This window comes from Nyctereutes procyonoides, unplaced genomic scaffold, assembly GCF_905146905.1.
Source record: "Nyctereutes procyonoides isolate TBG_1078 unplaced genomic scaffold, NYPRO_anot_genome, whole genome shotgun sequence".
In the NCBI taxonomy this organism is placed as follows: Eukaryota; Metazoa; Chordata; class Mammalia; order Carnivora; family Canidae; genus Nyctereutes; species Nyctereutes procyonoides.
The window spans coordinates 34,873,220-34,891,275 of NW_026575126.1; the positions used below are offsets into that span (position 1 = coordinate 34,873,220).

Sequence of the window (18,056 nt, forward strand, 5' to 3'; positions counted from 1 at the left end):
CTTAGCATTATAATGGGCGTCTTACAGGTAGCTGTAAGGAACTGGAACATCTTCTCAGGTCGAAACCAGCTCAATCTCAGAATCCAAAGGTGAATCTGAAGAGGTTCTGGTCAGAACTTAACAAAACCTTTCTATAAGACCCAATTTGGTTTACTGAGTTCACGTGAACACATCTAAGGCCATGACTGCTTATGTAGCTAACTGACCATTATGTGCTCAGCAATAGCTCACAAATCACCCTGAGCATGAACACTTAGAGCAAATAAGGCTAGCACACCCCAGTGACCCAGCCCTGTGAAAACACTTCAGTCTGGGACCTAAGCAACAGGTGTTCACCATGCTGACATCTATCCCCTGTGTGGTTTACTTTTTTATAAAGTCTGAATTTGGTGTTGAAGTGGTGACTTGTGCTTAGTAATTTGCCCAGTTTAAGAGAAGGTAACCATGGCTAGGATGATTAGGAATCTGATGGAATCAATTAAGAATGTCTAAAGAAGGGAAAACAAAAACTCCTTAGTGGTTAGAGATCAAAGATGGTCAGTGAATCATTGTTTCTGAGTAGTAGGTGATGTTTGTTTTATTCACTAAGCCCATTTAGTGGTAATAAGATGTTATGTATTATGTTTTATATTGGAGGATTATTCCCATCTTCAAAGGAAAACTGTGGGGCCAGGCCATGTGCCTGTGACACTCACTTAACTTCATTCCGAATACCTACCATTGTGTTTAGACCTTTGCTAGTCTCCAGACAGGTTATGAGGCAGAGGCAGGGGAGAAAGCAGACATTGTTTCTACCCACCCTTCAAGACTTCCTCCGTAAATTAAGCCACTTAACACTCAGGTCCTGAACCCTACTCTTTTAAGATCAACCCTATAAAGTGTAATAAAAACAGTTTACAGTTAGATCCAAATTCTTCTTCCTTCTTTATATGTCATATATGTCACAGTTAGAAACTTTAAGTTCATGATCCAATTATTTAAGTTTTATTTTTGTTGGTTTGGTTGTTTTTTTTGTATTGGGGCACCTTGATAGCTCAGTCCATTAAGCATCTGCCTTTGGCTCAGGTCATGATCTCAGGGTACTGGGATCTAGTCCCAAGTCGGGCTCCCTGCTCAGCGGGGAGTCTGCTCCTCCCTCTCCCTTTGCCCCTCCACCCCCACTTGGGTGTTCTCACTGACTCTCAAATAAATGAAATCTTTTTAAAAATACTTTTTTATTTTGGGGGCGCTTGGGTGGCTCAGTCAGTTAAGCATCTAACTCTTGGTTTTGGCTCAGATCACAATCTAGGGGTTGAGAGATTGAGCCCCACGTTGGGCTCTGGGCTCTGCGTTCAGTGCAGAGTCTGCTTGGTTCTTTCTTTCCCTCCCCCTCTGCCCCTCCTCTTGCTCTCTCTCTCAAGTAAAGAAATAAAATCTTTTAAGAATATATATATATTTTAATTTTTAAGTCATCTCTACACCCAGCATGAGGCTCAATTTCCCAACGCTGAGATCAAGAGCTACGGGATCTACTGATGGAGCCAGGTGCCCCTGCTACGGTTTTTTCTACCACCTAAAGCTCTAAGTCTTCGACCAACACACACCACCGTCAGCAGAAAGAGGTAAAACTACAGTGGTAGCAATAGAGACTCTCCTCCATCCTGGGATCTCTGCACCTCATGGAGTGAAGCCATGAACCTTTCAGCACAGATGAGAAATCCTTTAATTCTAAATCATCTTCCTTGTTTTCAATAGTAGGAATTTGGCTGCAATTAAGTAATAGAAAACCGAGCATCCAAACCATGGTGGCCTGCTCCTTCCATGTTCCTTCAATTGCAAGAAATTAACTTTGAAAACTACCTAAGGAACTTCTGATGTGATCTAAACTTGTCCGTGTGTGTATGTGTGTGTGTGTGGTCTTTTAGGTGCACGCAAAAATACTTAGTTTGACTCTTTGAATTTTCAAATTCTCTCTCTCTGTTTCTAGCTCAAGATTTCTATTTACCCATGAAGGCAAATAGGAGATGGTTTAGAATAATATGTCGTAGGCTATGCCCAAAGGTATTCATGGATTTTGTCTCCAGTGTATGGTGTTTTAGATTCAAGTATTTTCAAAGGCAATATGATACAGGCTCCCTCTGCAATGACTGCATTTGATTATGTGCTGGTAATGCTATCAACTAACTTTATCTCAGAAATGTGGGTGCACACAAATAGGGTCTATATAGCTGCAACCATATACCTTGCAGTATGGCTGTCTGGTTTCCTCCTGTCATTGAATGGCAGAAGGGAGACACTCTGTTGGAGCAACAAATCAACCCAGTGCTCCCTCGAGAGCCATCTGGGTATATTATTTACAGCCCATCTTGGAGATACAGACCCTTGGTAAATGTGCATGAATCTGATGACCACCTGTTACAAATTATCTATCCTGAAACTATTTGAAAAATCCAAGCAAAAGGCTTTTGAAATTGTGAGTGAACTAGTATTTGGAGAAGCTTCCTCCCTGTGTTTTATCAGCAGCCTTTGTTTGGTATACCTGCCTTTTGGGAGTCAGTGCTGCCTCTTTATCCAATTTTCCCATTGACATAACCATGTAGTTATCTTGGATTGTCTAATTTGTGCTATGAACCATAGACCTTTGCTGTGCTTTGGAAACAGTTCGAAAACTCCTGCCAACTGATTTTCTACCAACAATTCTAATCACAAATTTTAAAGAACATTGATTTAAAGAAGTGTAATTTTTGAAAGATTTTATTTATTTATTTATTTATTTATTTATTTATTTATTTATTTATTTATGAGAGACACACAGAGAGAGGCAGAGACACACAGGCAGAAGAAGAAACAGGCTCCCTGCAGGGAGCCCAATATGGAACTTGATCCCAGGACCCTGAGATCATGACCTGAGCCAAAGGCAGACGCTCAATCGCTGAGCCACCCAGGCATCCCTATAATCTAAAAACAAAAAAACCTTTTCCTTTCTCTAAACTTTCTAGCTTAAGTTTGGCAACTCTTAGAGATAAGAGGGGCCAGAATATAAATTATGTCCTTATAGAAAAATAATAGCACTACTTCCTTAGCCCCTTTCTTATAAAAAGCTCAAGGCACTTTAGTAATCAGTTAGACTCTTCCCAACATGACTATGAAGTAAATATTACCTAATCCAATGCTAAAATGCCAATTTTTATCAATTTTACTTGCTATATTAAGATCCTAGAAGCGACAACCATACAAAAGGAAAATAAGGTTCAGCATTCAGCCTATTATGTTGGGCTTGTGTAGGCTTAATAAACATTAATTAAGGCACACAATACCCAGAGGAGGTATTTCTTCACCCACTCAAGCAATACCATCATCTCAGAAATGGAAACTCACTACAGTGCTAAACAATTTAGGCCAGGAAATAATTACCTGCTCAAAAGATAACAGTGCTTTGCTTCTAAATAACACTTTCCAACCAAGAGTATCCAGCCACATTACAAACTCTAATTAAACAGTCTCAGAGGCTTAATAAGTATTTCCCCGTAACCTCAACAGATTGAAGGAGAGAAAGCAAATTAGCCAGAATTACACAGAGGGTCACTAGCAGCAAAGATTTAGTCCCTTGGATTCCAGTATTAGGTGGAAAGTGAAGAAAGCAAAGGTTTATGGAGGACTCACTATGTGCTGGGCCCTCTGTGTATTTCATCTCATCAATTCTCTCCATGGCCCCTGAGTTAAATACTCTATCATCCCTGCTATGGGCTAAGGAAATGAGCTCAGAAATGCAGCTAGGACAGCTCAGACTGATTCTAAAGCCAACTTGTTTCTGCTCCTATTAGACCACATGTCACAAAGTGGAAAAAGAAATAGTGGTCAGACTCACCAGAGCTTTTTTTTTTTTTAAACAGGATTGGTAACTAATTTTCTATTCCTGCTGTAGCTAATTATCCCAAACCTAGTGGCTTAAAACAACACAAATTCATTATCTTTCAGTTCTGGAGGTCAGAAGTACAAAAATGAGTCTCAGTGGGCTGAAATCAAGGTGTCAGCAGCCTGCATTCCTTCTGAAGGCTCTAGTGGAGAATCCATTCCCTTGCTTTTTCCAGCTTCTAAAGGTGATCTGCATTCCTTGAGTGGTGGCCACTTTCTTCATCTTCAAAGCCAACATCATAGCATCTTCAAATCTCATTTTGACTCTGACCCTCATACCTCCCCTTTAACTTCACAGGACCCCTGTGATTACAAAAATGGGTCCACCTAGATAATCCAAGATGCTCTCGTCCCCTCAAAGTCCCTAACTGAACCACATCTGCAAAACCTCTTTTGACCTGTAAAGTGACATATTCAAAGGTTCCACGGATTAAGATGTAGGCATCTTTGGGGGCCATTGTTTTGCTTATCACAGTACTATATTTTATATTTTGGAGAGTTCTTAGAAAACCAGGATCTATGCCTCATCATTTCTTCCCCAACTAGTATCTCTTGTACCTGTTACCCACAAAGCCGCTCCTAAAATAGAGCTTTGTCATCTCATGGAGCAAACTTTTTGAGATACAGTAAATACTTTAGGAGGACATATCTCAAAAGTAGAAAGTTAAAAAAAAAAACAGTAAATGATTGGCACACCTGGGTGGTTCAGTTGGTTAGGTGACTGACTCTTGGTTTCAGAGTCCTGGTCTCAGGGTTGTGAGATCAAGCCCTGTGTGCTCATGCTTGTGCAGAATCTGCTTGTCTTTCTCCCTCTCTTCCTTCTGCCCTTCCCCCTCCCCTCTTACTCATGAGTGTGCACTCTCTCTTTCTCTCTCAGATAAGTAAACAAATAAAATATATTTTAAAAAATAAAAAATTGGGGCACCTGGGTGGCTCAGTGGTTGAGGGTCTGCCTTTGGCTCAGGGCATGATCCCAGGGTCCTGGGATCAAGTTCAGCATTGGGCTCCCTGCATGGAGCCTGCTTCTCCTTCTGCCTGTGTCTCTGCCTCTCTCTCTGTGTGTCTCGCATGAATAAATAAATAAAATCTTTAAAAATAAAATAAAAAATAAAAAATTGGGCAACCCTCTTGGGTCCCCTCCCTCTACGGGAGCTTTGTACAATTGCTCAATAAACTTTGCTTTGCTGCCCACCTAAATAAATAAATTAATTAATTAACAATTTTAAAAATAAAAAACCATAAATGATAGCTATTTATGCATGCAACCACCTGGATGCATCTCAAAATAATTATGCCATTTGAAATAAGCCAAAAGAGAGTACATGTTTATATAAAATTCAAAAAATGCAAAGTAGTATACAGTGACAGAAAGCAAATCACTGGTTGTCTGGGGTTGGGATGCAGGCCCGGAGAAGGATTACCAAGGGACATAAGAACATTTTTAGTATTGATGAATATATATAGTTTTTTAATTTACTTTTTCAGTTTTATTTAAATTCTAGTTGGTTAATGCACAGTGTAATTGCTTCTTGGTCTTTTGGCTAAGATCAAGTGTAGTATCTGTTCTTATCAGGTTAATACATAGTGCAATATTGGTTTCAGGAGTAGAAGTCAGTGATTCAGGGGAACCTGGGTGGCTCAGGAGTTGAACATCTGCCTTTGGCTCAAGTGGTGATCCCGGGGTCCTGAGATCGAGTCTTGCATCAAGCTCCCCAGAGGGAGTCGCCTCTCCCTCTACCTATGTGTCTGCCTTTCTCTGTGTCTCTCATGAATAAATAAATCAAATCTTTAAAAAAAAGTCAGTGATTCATCACTTACATGCAACACCCAGTGCTCATCACAAGTGCCCTCCTTAATCCCCATCACCCAGCTACCGCATTCCCCCATCCACCTCCTTTGGATTGATGGATATATTGATTGTGGTGTTGGTTTCACAGATGTATAAATATGTCATACAAATGTCAACTTGAAAAATTGTGTACTTTATGTGCTATTTATTATATGTTAATTGCAGCTCAATAAAGCTGTTAAAAAATACATGAAAAGAAACTTCAAAACAAAACCTCCGAGGTGCACAAGGACTTCATAATGAGGTGAAAGAGCTAAAGAAAAACTTGTGTCACCCTGCAAAATAACCTGATCTATATAGCTCTTCAGAAAATTCTAACACACCTCATCCAGATGTTATCATTTCAGGATGATTAAAGATTTGCAAGTATAATACATTTGGGAGTTTATTTTGCATATTATCTAAGCTTATCTTAGCTTGGCATATGAAGCCCTTTGTGAACTGTGTGGGCCTCTTGCCTCTCCAACCTGTCTTCCTACTACACTTGGACTTGAAATTCATGCTTCTACAATGCCAAACTATTTATAGTTGTCCAAGCTCACCTGGTGTTTTATGTCTCCATAAAATGTACTGCCCTCCTCTCAGCTTCCTTGACCAGGGGAAGCCATCACCTCCTCCTCCGCCACCTCCAGTTCCTGGATAACCATTCTCGGCTACACTTTCCCCACCATATTATAACTAATCGTTTCACTTCTGTTTCTGTCACTGGCCTACCTGTACTCCCGACCTTGGCATATAGCAGAGACTCAACAGTTATTTCATGGAATTAGAAATGTTCCCAGTATGTCATAGAACAAACTCCATCATTAGGGTGTATGTAGGGAAGGACATCCACGAAAAGAGAAGTTTGGCTATGGTAGATGAAGGGATAAAGCATGGTCATGACCTTGGTGGCAATGACGCAACTGCAGCCCCAAGGAGAGCAATGGTTCTCAGCAGGAGGCAGGACCATTGCAGAGGGGTTCAGAAACTGTAGGGTGTTTCTGGTTACCACAGTGCTGCCTGACTCAGAAGGTGCTCCTGGTATTTAGTACCTGGAGACCAAGAAGGAAGCTAGGTACAGAGGAGCCCCGTACAAAGAATGATCACCTCCAGCGTGCCAATAAGGCTTTAATTTTTAAAAATACTACTGTAAAAATAAAAACTATTTTCTCTGTAAAGACTAAAAATACTTTTCTTCAGTGCTTCAGGTGAGTGGAAGTGCATTCAGGGAAGGGCCAAAGTCCTCTCCCCCAGCTGCAAACACTCGCTCTCCTTATCCCTATCTCTCTCACTAGCCAAGTGTCATTCTTCCCTCTTACTGTCTCCCCTTCATCTCATATTCCTCAGATACCTGGTCTCCTTCCCACTGTGGAACCTTCACTTCATGCTGTTCACTCTGCCCAGAGTGACCGCTCCACCTTCCTCCCTCTGCCTGGTTATTTCTTACATATCCCTCAGTATGTCATTTCCTAGAACCTTCCCTCATCTCCTTTATTAGGCCTGCTTCCCCTAAGAAGCTTTCAGAGTATTCTGCGTATCTCTCTAATAGCCTTTATTACAATTCTAAAATGTTGGTGGAATGAAGAAGAGAGAGAAGACGGAAGGAGGAGGAAGGCAAGCAGAAAGGAAGACCCATTTGGCTGTTTGAGGAGGGTGGAAGGAGCACACATTTCTATAAACCAGACTCTTAGCTCTCTATTCCTTATTAATTGAGAACTTGAATAAGTTATCTAAGTGATTTACACCTCAGTTTCCTCATCCACAAAATGAGGATAAAGGGTGCTTGTAGGAATTTGATGACAGAAGTACATAGAGTATCTTGCTCAGCGTCTGACACGTGGAGGGTGTTCAATAAATATCAAATCTTCTTTCCCCCTCTCCCCGCTTTTCCCCTAAGTGAAGGGCATGTACATGTAGAAGTTTAGTTGAGGAAGCTGGACTGAAAAAACCCTTATGCCTAGTTTGATGGAAAGAACTTCTATAAGCCTTTTAAATGGGTTTTGGAAACTCTGAGAACTCAAAAATGTCTTTAAAAAAGCCTGTGGTTCAGGGCTGGGTTGTGAGTAGAAGCAACGAGGGGCATTCATAGACACTGATCTGAAATGTTGCTCACTATTTTTGAAAGACCTACTCTTCATAATCCTTTTAGCATGCTAGCAAGTAAATGTAGGATGACCATACCTGGTTTCTTGGAAGGAATTCGAGCCAACTGGGAAGTGAGGCACCTCTAAAAAGTTACTTAGTCCTTTATGTCTCTGAGATCAGGATCCTACTGAGGTCCTACTGATGAAAAAAAAAATGGTTGGGGAGGACCAACTGTGACACTTACTGAGGTGGAGTCTAGCTACTAAAGTAGAAAGAGTTCTAAATGACCACAATTTAGATTTGTGCAATTTGCTGTCAAGGGAACCTCTGGGCACATCTGCAATCCCATAATTAAGACTGATAAAAAGTGTCATAAAATAATGGGTATAATCTTCAGAGAAGAACATCTGAGCATGCATATTATCCTAAAGGCAAATAGACTCTTAGAAGTTCAACACACAGGAGACTGCCAGGGTAGTAATCATAGTCCTGCCTCCTTTCTAAGCAATCCATCCTACTAAGTGATATTTGGAATAACAGGATAGTAAGTAAGTTTCATTGTGCAACTTGTTTTGTACATGACACCACGTGAATTAAAAGCACTTGATTGCCTTGCTAACAGGCAGCCTCCAGATCTACTGTTAAGCCATGATATTGAACACTTCAACTTTAGAGAACCCCAAAAGTTAACCCTGTAAATGAACACAGGGTGTTTCCTGGTTAAAGCCCTGAACTGCCACTTGCTTTTCTTTCTCAGACAGGCTTCTTAAACCTATTTTCTTTGTTCCACAAGTCCTAAAGTGTTGCCTTGCTCACTTGCCCTTTCCAATTCCTGTCCTGGATTTAAAGTAGACAGTTCTGCATCCTGGGATGCCCTCAGTCTGAGAATGATTAGTCACCCTAGTGTAGGGCAGATTCCCTCAACTCTACCAAACTCCTAAACTGTTATCCCCTGACCCCTAAGTATTTACACCTGTTTCATATCTATGTCTTTTTTTTTCCATGTATTTTTTTTTTTTTATAGAAAGCCACCAGAAGGAAGTAACAGAGAGCACACTTGTGGGGGAATGTTCAAATCCATAGCATTTTTTCTTAGTTTTAACCTTTTTTATTGCTTGATGCTTTTAGCTTATTGTATAAAATGAGAAAAGTACAGAAATGTCCAGACTCAGATGGCTTTTGCATAATTCTTTTGTGTTTATTAAACATGTTTTACATCGTTGTGATCATAATAAATTAAGCAATTTTGCAACATGCTTTTTTTCACTAAACATAAAGAACATTTCCCCATTTTATTGTACTTTGAAATAAATGTTTATTTTTAATAGTTCTGTCCACTACATGGCTACACTGTAATTAATCATTTTCCTAACAACAGATATTTAGATTGATTCCAGTTTTCAAAATTTTTATCTTTACCTATATTTTAAATTATTTCCTTGGGATAAATTCTTAGGTGAGCAAGTATTAGGACAAGTATAAAAATTGTAATGTTCCTAATAATGATTTCAAGAAGTCTGTACAAGCATATATTCTCACCAGCAACATGGCAATGATAGTTTGATATGCTCTGTAACACTGAACAGTGACATTTAAAAAAAATCTTTGTCAACAAATAAAGTATTTCAATGTTGTCTCAGTTTGCAGTACTTTGATGACTAGAAAGTCTGGACATTTTTCATATGTTTATTAGCTCTTTAATTTTTTAATTTGTGAATTCTCTCAGTCCTTTGCTCATTTAACTATTATCCACAATATGACTATTTTTTGTTATTACAAAAATAATACATGTTCATTATGAAAGGTGTTAGAAAATGTAAGAACTCAATTCAACATATTGTATTTGTGTCAACCAGGATACATCTAAGCCATCTTTTTTTTTGAAGTATAGTTGACAACGTTATGTTCGTTTCAAGTGTACAACATAGTGATTCCAACAACTCTATATATTATGCTATTCTCACTACAAGTATAACTACCAAATGTTACATTATGACCCTATTATAATACAATTAACTATATTCTCTATGCAGTACCTTTCATCCCTGTGACTTATTCATTCCATGAAAGGAAGCCTGTACCTCCCACTATCCTTAAACACGTTTTGCTCAATCACACCCACCCCGTCTCTCTGACAACCACCAATTACATACAATGGAGAAAAGACAGTCTATTCAATAAATGATTCTGGGAAAACTGAACAGCTACATGCAAAAGAATAAAATTGGATCACCTTTTTAGACTATACATACAAATAAACTAAAAATGGATCAAAGACCTAAATGTGAGATCCAAAACTATAAAACTCCCAAAAGAAAATATAGACAATAATGTCTTTGACATAAATCTTAGCAATATTTTTCTAGATATGTCATCACCTTAGGCAAGGGAAACAAAAATAAGCTATTGAGACTACACCAAAATGAAAAGCTTTTTGCACAAAGGAAAGAACCATCAACAAAACAAAAAGTCAACCTACTGAATGGGAGAAGATATTTGCAAATGATATATCCAATAAGGGATTAATATCTAAAATACATAAAGAACTTATACAACTCAACATCAGAAAAACAAATAATCTAATTAAAAATGAGCAGAGAAACAGAATAGAAATTTTCTCCAAGGAAGACATACAGATGGCAAATAGACACATGAAAAAATGCTCAATGTCACTAATCATCAGGGAAATGCAAATCAAAACCACAATGAGATATCACTTCACATGAATCAGAATGGCTAGTATCAAAAAGACAAGAGATAACAAGTGTTAGTGAGGATACAGAGAAAAAGGAACGCTTGTGCACTGTTGGTGGGAATGCAAAGTGGTGCAGTCACTGTGGAAAACAGTATGGTGATTTCTCAAAAAAATTAAAAATAAAAATATCATATGCTCCAGTATTTCCACTACTGGTTATTTACCCAAAGAAAATGAAAACCCTAATTTGAAAAGATATATGTACCCCTATGTTTATTGCAGCATTATTTACAATAGCCAAGATATGGAAACAACTCAAGTGTCCATCATTCCAATTTTTGGTATATGTGCTGCCGAAGCAAGCATGAGATATGTTCTTCTAAACCCACTATTTGGGGGCACCTGGCTGGCTCAGTCAGTGAAGCATGTAACTCTTGATCTCAGAATCATGAGTTAGAGGCCAGCATTGGGTATAGAGATTACATAAAAATGAAAGCTTAAAAAAAAAGGAGAAACAATATACTTTAAAAAAATAAAAACACTTTTTTGAGAGTTTCTATCATGAATGGATGTTGAATTTTGTCAAAGGCTTTTTCTGCACCTGAGATTATTGTGTGATCTTTCATTTTGTTAATGTGTTTTTTATACTGATTGATTTGCAGATGTTGAACCATCCCTGCATCTCTAAAACAAATCTTATTTGATCTTGGTATATGACCCTTTTAACATGTTATTGAATGTGGGTTGCTAATATTTTGTTGAGAATTTTTGCATCTATATTAATTAGGAATATTGGCCTGTATTTTGTTTTGTTTGTTTGTTTGTTTGTTTGTTTGTTTGTTTTGTAGTGTCTTTGTCTGGTTTTAGTATCAGGGTAATACTGGTCTCATAGAATGGTATTTGGAAGCTTTCCTTCCTCTTATATTATTTGGAATAGTTTGAAACAAATAGATCTTAAGTCTTTTTTAATTGGTTGATACTATTCACCTGTGAATTCATCTGATCTTGGAGCTGTGTTTGTTGGGAGTTTTTTTATTACCAATTTAATTTCATTACTAGTAATCAGTCTATTAAGATTTTCTACCTCTTCCTGATTCAGTTTTAGAAGGTTGTATGCTTCTAGGAGAGTATCCATTTCTCCTAGGTTGTTTAATTTATTGGCATATAATGTACCATTGTAGTTGCTTATAATCTTTTGTACTTCTTTTTTTTTTAATCTTTTGTACTTCTATTGTGCTGGTTGTTATGTCTCCTTTTTCTTTTTTTTTTTTTTTTTAAATTTTTATTTATTTATGATAGTCACAGAGAGAGAAAGAGAGAGAGGCAGAGACATAGGCAGAGGGAGAAGCAGGCTCCATGCACCGGGAGCCCGATGTGGGATTCGATCCCGGGTCTCCAGGATCGCGCCCTGGGCCAAAGGCAGGTGCCAAACCGCTGCACCACCCAGGGATCCCATGTCTCCTTTTTCATTTCTGATTTTATTTATTCATGTCCTCTCTTTTTTTCTTGATGAATCTTGCTAAATGCTTATGAATTTTGTTTCTTTTCAAAGAGCTAGATCTTGGTTTCATTGGGTTTTTTTTTTTGTCTCTCATTTAATTCTGATATTTTAAAAAATATATTTACTTTTATTTATTTGAGGAGGGAAGGGTAGAGGGAGAGAATCTCATGCAGACTCCCTGCTGAGTGTAAAGCCCAACATAGGGCTCAATCTCACTATCCTGAGATCATGATCTGAGTCAAAATCAAGAGTCAGATGCCTCACCAATAGAGCCGCCCAGGGGTCCCTAATTCTGCTCTGATCTTTATTACTTCCTTTCCTTTAGTGACTTTGGGGTTTGGTCTTCTTTCCCCCCTTTTTTTTTTTAATGTATAAGGTTAGATTGTTTAAGATCTTCTTGTCTCTCTCTTTTTTTTAAATTTTTATTTACTTATGATAGTCACACACAGAGAGAGAGGCAGAGACATAGGCAGAGGGAGAAGCAGGCTCCATGCACCGGGAGCCCGTCGTGGGATTCGATCCCAGGTCTTCAGGATCGCGCCCTGGGCCAAAGGCAGGCGCTAAACCACTGCACCACCCAGGGATCCCTCTTCTTGTCTCTTGAAGTAGGCTTGTATCACTATAAATTTCCCTCTTGATCTGCTTTCACTGCATCCAAAGATTTTGGACTGTTGTGTTTTCATTTTCATTTGTCTTCCTGTATTTTTAAATTTCCTTTTATTTCTTCATTGACTCATGGATTGTTTAGCATGTTGTTTAGCCTTCATGTGTTTGTGCTGTTTCCAGTTTTTCTCTTATGATTGATTTCTAGTTTCATACCATTGTGGGCAGAAAAGATACTTGATATGATTTAAAGTTCCTTAAATGTATTAAGACTTGTTTTGTCACCTAACATGTGATTTGTCATGGAGAATCTTCCATGTGCATTTGAAAAGATTGTGTATGCTGTTGTTTTTGAAGGGAATATTCTGTATATATTTTTTAAGTCCATCTGATCTATTAGTCATTCAAAGACACAGTTTCCTTATTGATTTCCTGCTGGGATAATCTATTCATTGATGTAAGTGCGGTGTTAAAGTTCTCTACTTATTAGTGTATTACTGTCAATTTTTCCATTACATATATTTGCTTTATGTGTTTAGATGTTCCAATGTTGGGTGCATAAATATTTACAGTTGTTATATCCTCTTATTGGAATTGATCATTATGTAATACCCTTATTGTCTCTTGCTGCAGTCTTTGTTTCTTTTTTTCTTTTCTTTTTTTTTTTAAGAGAAAGAGGTGGGGGTGGGGAGAGAGAGAGGATCTTTATTTTTTGAGAATCTTTTTTTTTTAAAGATTTATTTATTGGGACGACTGGGTGGCTCAGCAGTTTAGCACCTGCCTTCAGCCCAGGGTGTGATCCTGGGGTCCCGGGATCAAGTCCCATGTCAGGCTCCCTGCATGGAGCCTGCTTCTCTCTCTGCCTGTGTCTCTGCCTCTCTCTCTCTCACTGTGTTTCTCATGAATAACTAAATAAATACAATATTTAAAAAAGATTTATTTATTTGAGAGAGAGTGGGGAGGTGGGGTGTAAGGCAGAGGGGGAGAGAGAATCTCAAGCAGATTCACCTCTAAGTAGGGTAGCTAATGCAGGGCTCAATCTCATAATACTGAAATCATGACCTGAGCTAAAATCAAGAGTTAAGTGTTTAACTTACTGAGACATCCAGGTGCCTCTTCAATCTTTGTTTTATTTATTTTAGATTTTATTTATTTATTCATGAGAGATACAGAGAGAGAGGCAGAGACGTAGACAGGAGAAGCAGGCTCCTCACAGGGAACCTGATGTGGAACTTGATCCCCAGACCCAAGATCATGCCCTGAGCTGAAGGCATATGCTCAAGCGCTGAGCCACCCAGGCATCCCTCAATATTTGTTTGTTTGATTGATTTTAAAGATTTTATTTATTTATTTATTCATGAGAGACAGACAGAGAGGCAGAGACACAGGCAGAGGGAGAAGCAGGCTCCACGCAGGAAGCCCAATGTGGGACCTGATCCCAGAACTCTGGGTTCACACCCTGAGCCCAAGGCAGACGCTCAACCACTGAGCCACACAGGTGTCCTTCAATCTTTGTTTTAAAGTTTATTTTATATGTTATTTGAAATTAAAAATTTTAAATGTCAAAAAAGTAAAAAGAAAAAAATAAAGTTCATTTTGTATAAGTATTACTACCCTGGCTCTTTATTTTTTTCCTGTTTTCATTCACATGGAATATCTTTATCCATTCCTTCACTTTCAGTCTATAGGTGTCTTTTGGTCTCTGAACTACATCTCTTGCATGCAGCATATGGGTGGGTAGGTAGGTCTTATTTTTTCATCCCTGCTGTCACCCTATGTCTTTGGAGAATTTAGGCCATTATTTAGACCATTTACATGTAAAGGAATTATTGATAGGTATGTACTTATTGCCATTTTGTTAATTGTTCTCGGTTTTTTTGTTTTTGTTTTAGTTCCCTGTTCCCTTTTCCCCTTGCTCTCTTTCCCTGTGATTGATGAGTTTCTTTAGTGTTATACTTGGCTTTCTTCCTCTTTATTTTTAGGGTATCTATTATAGGCTTTGGGTTTGTGGCTACCAGGAGGTTTATATATAACATCTTAAGTATATAGCAGTCTCTATTAAGTTGATGGCCACTTTTAGTCAAACACATTCTAAAAGAATTTCATTTTTACCCCCCACCACATTTTATGTATATGTTGTCATATTTCACATCTTTTTATTTTGTGAGTCCCCTTAACTAATTTTGTAGATATATTTTTTAATTGTTTTATGTTGTGGTATGGTTCTCCTTGGCTTCATCTTGTTTGGAACTCTCTGTGCTTCCTGAACCTTGATATCTGTGCTCTTCCTCAGCTTAGGGAATTTTTAAGCTATTATTTCTTCAGATAAGTTTTCTGCCCCGTTCTTTCCCTCTTCTTCTGGCATCTATGTAATACAAATGCTTGCTCACTTTATGTTATTCAAGAGATCCTCTAACCTCTTCTCCTTGTTTTTTGTTCTTTTTCATTTTTTGGTGTTCAGTTTATGTACTTCCCATTACCCTGTCTTCCAGATCACTGATCTGTTCTTCTCCATCCTCCAATCTACAATTGATTTCTTCTAATGTATATTTCATTTCAGTTATTGTATTATTCAATTCTGATTGGTTCTTTTAAAATTTTTTATTTATTTATGATAGTGAGAGAGAGAGAGAGAGAGAGAGAGAGAGAGAGAGAGAGAGGCAGGGACATAGGCAGAGGGAGAAGCAGGCTCCATGCACCAGGAGCCCGACGTGGGATTCGATCCCAGGTCTCCAGGATCGCGCCCTGGGCCAAAGGCAGGCGCTAAACCACTGCACCACCCAGGGATGCCTGATTGGTTCTTTTTAAAAAATCTTTGTTGAAGTTCTCACTGAATTTATCCCTCCTTTCTCCAATCCAGTGAGCATCTTTATGACCTTTACTTTGAACTCTTGTGTTGATTGGTTATCTCTGTTTCATTTAGCTCTTTTTTCAAGGTTTTGTCTTGTCTTTTATTTGGAGCATATTCTTCTGTCTCTTCATTTTGCTTGATGTCCTGTTTGTTTCTATAAATTAGGCAAAACAGCTACTTCTCCTAAACTTGAAGGAATGGTTTTGTGTATGGTCATTCCCTGTGTAGACTGTGTTTTAAGCCATAATTTTTAATGGCTGTGTAATATTCCATTGTATGGGTGAACAAGTACTGTTTTCACTAATCTCTGGGCATATAAATTGTGTCTAATGTTTCCATATTATAAATGGTTGGGTGCTGAATGTGATGAACACCTGGTACATTTATTTTGCACACTTGTCTGATCATTTATGTAGGTAAAGTCCTTAAAAATGGAATTATTACCTCTGGAATTGGTCCAGAGGTGCTAAAGTTTTTGATATATATTACAGAACCTTCCTTCAAAATGATTATACCAATTTCCAGCCCCAACAGCAACATGTAAGAGGACTAATTTCATCATATTGAGTATTATCATCCTTTTTCATCTACAATTTGATAGGCAAAAAAAGTATCCCATTGTTTTGAGTTTATTTAAACCCTAGTGATGCTGAAGTTCATATGTGGGCTCATTGTGGGCTCTTAAAATTCCATTCTAAAGTGTTAGTCCTTGGCCTTTCCTTCTATTGGGTTGTTGCCATTTTTTCTGTTGGGTTGTTTCATAGTAAGAGCTCTTAAAATATAAGTATTTAATATTAACCCTTTGTCTATCACATGTCTTCATTTGTCATCTTCCTTTTGACTTTATAAGAAGCAACATATGGAGAGGTTAAAAGCCTAGCCCCTGAGACAGACTGGCTCTGCCATTTGCCAGCTGTGGTGTATGCTGCTTAGGTGCCCTGTCTGGATACCCTTTACTCACCAGTACCTTCATCTCCCAGACCTGTGAGGTTGGCTGTTAAGGATTACAGCTGTCCTTCTCTTTGTAGAGTTTGCACTACAAGGAGCTGGGGAAGTTATACCCCACCCCATCCCAATATGGAGATACAAAAAGCTGCCACTCTTCTGTAAAGTGGGGGGCTAATTTTATGGTTCATGCTCTAGACTCTAGAGACTTCCCTGTGTGAGTCAGACCAAGGCTAAGATTTTTAAGATCCATTCTTACTTGACCCTTTTCTGTTCACTATCCTGTTTTACTCTTTTTCTTACAGGTTCATCCTGAAAGCTCTTCTTCAATAAATCATGCATATTTAATCCTTGTTTCAGGACCTGCTTATAGGGAATCAACTTAAGATTCTGTAAAATGAATATGCTATTAATACTTGTGTCACAGGGTTGTAAAGATACTTATTATGCATAAGGCATTGTCTTAAACACTTTATATGTATTAGTCCATTTAGTTCCTATTACCAATGAGGGTCCAGGTATAGTCTTCAAATATCTAAGTGCTTAGAACAGTGCTGGTATATATTTAGCATCAATAATTCTTAATTATTATTATTTATTAAATCATTCTACATTCTTTTTTTAAAAGATTTATTTATTTGAGAGGGAGAGAGAGAGTAAAGGGGCAGAGTTAGAGGGAGAAGGAGAGAAGTAGGCTCCCCACTGAGCATAGAGCCTGACATGGGGCTCTATCTCAAAGCCCTGAGATCATGACCTGAGCCAAAACCAAGAGTTGGATGCCTAACTAACTGAGCCACTCAGGCACCCCTATTAAGTCATTCTATATTTCAAATAGAAGATTAAGTCTGTTAATAGGCTGTTTCTCCTGGATTTTGAGGTCTCCTTCCCATGCCCCTTTTCTTAGGTGTTCCTTTGGAAAGCTCTTTCCCCTCATTTTTTCCCTCTTTTATTCCAAAAGTCCACATTCTTGCTGAGGAACTTCTACCAAGTCCACATTCTTGCTGAGGAACTTCTACATCTAATATTCTTGGTTTCTGTTAAGGGAGCACTGTTATTCTCTGATAGACTTTGTTGAAAAGGGAAGAAACAAGTGTTTTCTCCTGGATTATTCAAATTTGCCTGGACTCAATGGAGTTCTTTATAACTTAGAGGAAAGTCCAACCACTGTAGCTTTATCTTAAAAAACAAAACAAGGGGCACCTGGATGGCTCAAATCAGTAGAGTGTTTGTCTTCAGCTTAGATCGTGTCCCAGGGTTCTGCTCAGTTGAGAGCCTGCTTCTCTCTGCTCCATCAGGAACCTGCTTCTCTCTTTCCTTCCTGGTTGTTTTTTCTGTTGTTATTTCTCTGTCTCTCAAATAAATAAATAAAATCTTAAAACAAAACAAGACAAAACAAAACACTAAGCTTGGGCTATCTTAACAACCTTGCACATTGTAGAACTATGCACATTCAAGGCTCTCTCCCTTCTCCAGGGCACTGGGAAATGATCAAGGAAGTGCCAATATCAGCAGTGTTAACATCAGAGGGGTTTTCAAGTCATGTGGAAATGCAATAAAATTGCTGCTATGTCCCTAGCCCCTAATATAGTGCTTAGCACATAATAGGTATTTAAACACATGTGTTCTTGAACAGATGAATGAGGGAATCTAC

General features: G+C 38.4%; 1 pseudogene; it reads left to right on the forward strand.

The window, feature by feature from the left end:
• Window positions 1-5,415: 5,415 nt before the first annotated feature.
• LOC129520363 (U2 spliceosomal RNA) lies at window positions 5,416-5,514 on the forward strand (annotated as a pseudogene).
• The last annotated feature ends 12,542 nt before the right edge of the window (window positions 5,515-18,056 follow it).